The sequence below is a fragment of the Hemitrygon akajei genome, chromosome 15 (genome assembly GCF_048418815.1).
Source record: "Hemitrygon akajei chromosome 15, sHemAka1.3, whole genome shotgun sequence".
Lineage (NCBI taxonomy): Eukaryota > Metazoa > Chordata > Chondrichthyes > Myliobatiformes > Dasyatidae > Hemitrygon > Hemitrygon akajei.
In genome coordinates, this window is record NC_133138.1 from 77,393,030 (window position 1) to 77,399,029 (window position 6,000).

General features: G+C 42.5%; 1 protein-coding gene across 1 annotated transcript in view; it reads right to left on the bottom strand.

Moving 5' to 3' along the window:
* Positions 1-5,241, bottom strand: part of LOC140739490 (fibroblast growth factor receptor-like 1) — a 164,754-nt gene extending 159,513 nt beyond the window's left edge. The window contains exon 1 of the mRNA XM_073067843.1: positions 4,827-5,241. The gene's annotated coding sequence lies outside the window, so the exon portion shown is untranslated. The remainder of the gene's footprint in view (positions 1-4,826) is intronic.
* Between the last annotated feature and the right edge of the window lie 759 nt (positions 5,242-6,000).

The window sequence follows — 6,000 nt, forward strand, 5'->3', positions numbered from 1 at the left end:
ATCCCTCCCCGTTGTTGCTGGAACAATATTTCTGCATACTGCTTTTCTTTTTACTGCCTTGATGTAATGATGCATGGAGTGATCTGTCCAGAAGGCACGTGAAACAAAAGCTTCTCAGTATATCTCGCTATGTTTATTTATTGGGACACAGAGCGGAATAGGCCATCACGCCACCCAACAACCCCCAATTTAATCCTAGCCCAATCACAGGACAATTTACAATGACCAATTAACCTACCAGCTGGTACGTCTTTGGACTGTGGGGGAAAACCGGAGGGAACCTGGGCTGTCACGGGGACAATGTGTAAACTTCTCATAGGCAGCGTCGGGTCACGTTTATCTACCACAGTTCATGTGACCACAATAATCAATATCAAGCAAAATCAACAAATCTGCTGCTTGCACCATCTTCTCCTTGTCTCCATTCTAGCTCAGACACTCACCATATTGTACATCACAGAGCTGTGATATATAATACCAATCAGTTACACAAGGGCATAAGGAACGGGAGCAGGGCAGGATGTATGGCCTCTCCCACATGCTCAGCAAGGCAATGACTGAACCTCTACAGCTGCTCCGCATTCCTGTCCTCGCCCTATATATCATATATCTATGTTTTTGCTTAAATATTTATAGCAGAAGTGTGCAACTCTATGAAGTACAGGGCGCAGTGATATTACACCCAGAACAGTAGTGATGTATCAATATACAAAGCAATGTCCATTAACATAATGAACACCAGCGCCTCAGCAGCTGTTCAGTGTTTTGGGATGCCTCGAGGTGAGGGAGGTGGAGTGCTCTCTCTTCTGTACAGAACCATCTTTCTGTCACAGACAGAACCATGTTAACAAATATGGACAAGTTATTGCAGAGCATCACCACTATTGTACACAACCCTGTGTTCCGATCCGTAATACACAAAGTCATATATAGATATATAATAGTGTACTATATAAAGACATGGGGTCCTGATGAAGGGTCTCAGTCCGAAACATCGGCACTTTACTCTTTTCCATAGATGCTGCCTGGCCTGCTGAGTTCCTCCAGCATTTTGTGTGCGTTGCTTTGGATTTCCAGATCTGCACATTTTCTCATGTTTCTGACACAAGGCATCTGTCTGGATTCACCGGGTACCATTTTTGGTGCTGTGTCATAATGTTATTGGGCTTAATGGACTAGAAGATTCAATTTAGACTGGCACTGCATTGCAGCATCAGCAGAGTTCTGCAATATCAGCAGTGCCCTCCTTTGCAAAAGGTATTAAACAGATGCCATTTACCCTCTCGGTCAGATAGAAAAGATCCTGTGATTAAAACCTTTCAATCAACATCACTAAACTAGGTTTTCTTCCATTTATCTAATTGACATTTGTGGCAGCTCCCTTTCTGTATCCTGGCTGCAATGTTCCCCAAATTACAACAGTGGCTAAACTACAAAAAAAAAAGCTCACAACAGTACTTCTCTCACACAACTGTCTGACTCGGACACAGTGGTATTACTGAGTATAAAATGTGGTCATTATTATTGATAGAGAAGTGACATTATGTGAAATTTAATACAGAGTTACTGAATATAACAAATAAACACTATATTGCATAGTGCCACTGAATGTAGTACAGAAAGTATTATTATGTTACACAGCAAAGATTTTTATTCTATTGTCTAATGCAAGATACATGAAAGTGGTGTTTTGATAGGGGTGAATGCCACTATAAAAAGTACAGCAGTATTTTGAAAATTCAATGTGTAATTTACCTAAAACACCAACATTATAGTAGGTACAGTGTATTAGGATGCTCAAAGGATTAAACTATTATTTAATATGTGCACAATGGTATTCATATTATTTAATTATTGGAAAATATTGCAGAGGGTTATTTTCTTCAGAGACCACGATTTTCTCACCCTGGTGCTCTATGTAATAAAATGTACAATCAATTTAATATAAATGTCAATTATAACTGCCAATAATAACAGTATTTCTGGTATACCATAGCCATGACTGACACTGTAATAACCACAGATACTTCATCTTCACTGAAATCATCCTGCATCCTCTGCATCCATTCCATTAATATTCCAATATAAAATGCAACACGATCTAATTTAAGACTTTCCTGGAGCCTGCTGATGTAGTGAACACAATTCCCACTGTTCCCAATGCACACTGTAGCATTCTTTTTTATTAATACATACCCAACTATAGCATTTTTTCATATTCCCCCAATCTTTATTTTACCCTCAGAGTACCATTCTTTAATTTGCCTCTCACCCCTCAGCATCTGACATATCCCACTATCATAACACCCTGACAATATCAGGGAGGCGCCAATGCACAGGAATGGAAAAAGAAGCAGAGGGCTGAAATCTCCGCCAGCTTCTGCACCATCAAGGAGATCTTCATACGGCAATGCTCAACAAGGCATCATCCATCATGAAGGACTCTCACCATCCAGGACATACCCTTACCTTATTACTGGCATCAGGGAGGAGGAACAGGAGCCCAAAGATACACACTCAATGTTTTAGCAACAACTTATTCCCCTCTGCCATCGGATCTCTAAATGGTCCGTGAACACCACCTATTTCACTCTCTGTCTGTACTGTTCATTTAGATTTTATATTTTTATTGTAATTTAGTGATTTTTATGTATTTCACTGTACCACTGCCACAAAACAATAAATTTCATTGCATATAGTACGTCAGTTAGATAAATCTGATTCCATTTCTGTTTCTTTATCAGATACCTTCGCAATACTAGTCTTGTACACACTCAGTAAAATGAACATGTAATCATATAACTAACCAACCCCCCCCAAAAAGTTTGCCAGATGCCCCATAGCTTTCACATCCAACCTCATCATGCAATCCCCTCTCACATACCAGCTAATATTTTCATATAATATTGCTAATATTGGCATTCTTTCTACAACCTACCCTTCAGATGCAAACTATTAAATTCTCTCTAAAAAGCAGCTTTATAGAAACTCTACTTCTTAGATTCTATATATTTTTCTAAACTTTAATATCAGTGCCTAACTAAATAGAGGGAAAAGAAAATAAAGTCTGGCGGTTTTATTTTACAGAAATGTTGAACAGTAGAAGCAAAGGCCTAGATATTAAAATTACAGCTAATTGTGGCTGTTGATGTTAATGAAATCAGGAACAAGCAAGCAGTGTTTTTTTTCCATATAATTTCAAATGCTTTTTTAAAAAAAAAAATCACTTTGCAAGTACAGTAACTTTTTGTTGAAAGGTTTAGATTTTTCCACTCTCAGGGCAAGGAGTAAAGACGCTCTTTATACTCGATTGCATCCAGCTGCACTGAATTTACCTTATCCAGGAGTACCAATGAGTTTGGAAAGATCACCTTAACTCCAAATATTCCCTTTCTTTATTCATTTCTCTCTCTCTTGCTTCACACACTTTTTCTGAGCTTTCTGTTTCTGTTAATAAGATGGTTAGAAGTAGAAGCAGGAGTAGACTGTTCGGCCCCTTGTGTCTGCCCCTCCAGTCAATAATCATTTCTCTTCAGCGCTACTTTCCTGTACTAACCTCTAACCTCATTCCCACTGACACCCAAGAATCGATATATTCTGCAGATGCTGGAAATCCAAAGACAGACAGACACACACACACACACACACACACACACACACACACACACACACACACACACACACACACACACACACACACACACACACACACACACACACACACACACACACACACACACACACACACACACACACAATGCTGAAGCAACTCCGCAGGTCCAGCAGCAGCTATGAAAATGAATAAACAGTCAACATTCCCAGCAGAGACCCTTCTTGAAGACTGAGAAAGGAGGGGGGAAGACGCCATAATAAAAAGGTGGGGGAGATGGGAAGGAGGATAGCTAGAATATGATAGGTGAAGCCAAGTGGGTGGGAAAGGTAAAGGGCTGGAGAGGAAGGAATCCGACAGAAGAGAATAGACCAGAGGAGAAAGGAAAGAAGGAGGGGCGCAGGGGGAGGTGATAGGCAGGTGAGAAGAGGTGTGAGGCTAGAGTGGGGAATAGAAGAGGGAAGGGAGGGGGGGGGGGGCTTTTTTCCGGAAGGAAAAGTGGCTGTTCATGCTGTCAGGTTGGAGGCTACCCAGAGAGAATGAGGTGTTGCTCCTCCACCCTGAGGGTGGCCTCATCATGGCACAAGAGGAGGCCATGGACCGGCGTGTCGGAACTTAGGGGAATTGGAATAGGAATTCATTTAGTTAGCCACCGGGAAATTCCGCTCTAGGCGGATGGAGCGGAGGTGCTCGACGAAGCGGTCCCGGGTCTCACCAACGTAGAGAAGGCCCGGTCAGAACAGACAACCCCAACAGATTCGCAGGTGAAGTGTTGCTTCACCTTGGCGCCCTGAATGGAGGTGAGGGAGGAAGTGAATGTCACTTCGGCTGCCTGCAGGGATAGTGCCTGAGGGAGATTAGTAGGGAGGGAGAAGGAAATCACGAAGGGAGCGATTCCTGTGGGAAGAGGAGAGGTGGGGGGTGGAGGTGAAGATGTGTTCGGTGGTAGCAACACTTTGGAAGTTGAGACGAATGATGTGTTGGGAGCAGCCTCTGATGCCCATACAACCACGCTGGTGCTCTTCGCGTTATCTTTTATTGCATGCTCGCCCTTCTCATTCTACCCATTTCTCTAAAGCGACGCCGCTTTCCTCACCCTCCGCTACTCTCACTTCGCATGCGTTTCTTTCCAAACACAAAAACGCAAACACACTCCCCCCCTAAAATAATTAACGCACACTGCAACCGTCTCAGATGTTTTAGTAAAGCAACTTACCCCGCGATATTTGCATTCATCAACTCAGACAGTTTTCCATAAACTTTCCACTGTGGCAGTAAAACGAAGCATGACACACTGATGCAAAGATGACACGCAATATTCCAGTACTGAAACAAATTAGGATTTGAGCGTTTGCAAATTTCAGTATATGTATGCAATAATTTCCAAAATCTGTTCGTGGAAATCAACCAGAAGAAGGATTTAAATGTGACTGTAGGATCCCTGGGAATTCACATCTCTTAGAAGCTCCCACTTAGTGTCCCAGTGTTACAGAATTCACTGACAACAGACATGACTGATTTTCCTTGCTATAGATTCAAAGGGTTGTATCCCTGAGAGTGGGAGCCGGCCGGGTTGCCGCTGTCAGGTTGGCGGTGTCGGGCACACTGTTAAACCCGCCGCAGAATTCTCCGCTCAAACTTTCACACAAGTCCCAAAGTTTGCGCCAATCAGATGGCGAGGTTGCTGGCCGGCGCCCTCTGCTGGAATCTCCCAGCCATTGCTGATACACTGGAAATGAACAGGGAAAGTTACTCCTTGTGGACTGTCCGCGGCGGTTATCCTCAGCATCCATTCATGCAATGCCATAGCTTCAAGGTAAATCAATCAGGAACAATCGACCTGGAAAAAGGCCTTTCACCCACATCTCTGTATCAGAAACTTTGAGCCTAAATCTTGTGTCCAATTGTAATCTAGTTCCTCAACAGGTGCTGTATTGGTGATTGATCTCATTCAATTACTTCTCATTACTTGTACAGATTGATTACCCCATGGTAGTCTTGATGCTGTCGAAATCCGTATGAGCTCGAATGTTTCACCTTTGGTTTTTGGTTCGGATCGTGGTTATTGAGGTTATTGCTGAAGTGAGACCGTTTCAATGACTAAAATTATTTCAGTTTCTGTGATCGGAACAGAGTCAGAAAACAAAGTCATTTGTCTAATATCGTGAAGATGCTCTGTGATTTGACATCAACTTGTCCCGATTTTGGAAGAATTCCTGTGGTGGGGGGGGGGCTGCCTTTTAATGGACATGGAAAAGCGGAACCAGAAAGGTAAAAGTACAGGTGAAATTAGGGCAAAAAAAAAACAAATACCCGGGAGAAAGATCAAAGTTTTGCCAAAATCTTGGAACTCACTGCCTAACAGCATTGTGGGTAGAGTTTACCATGAA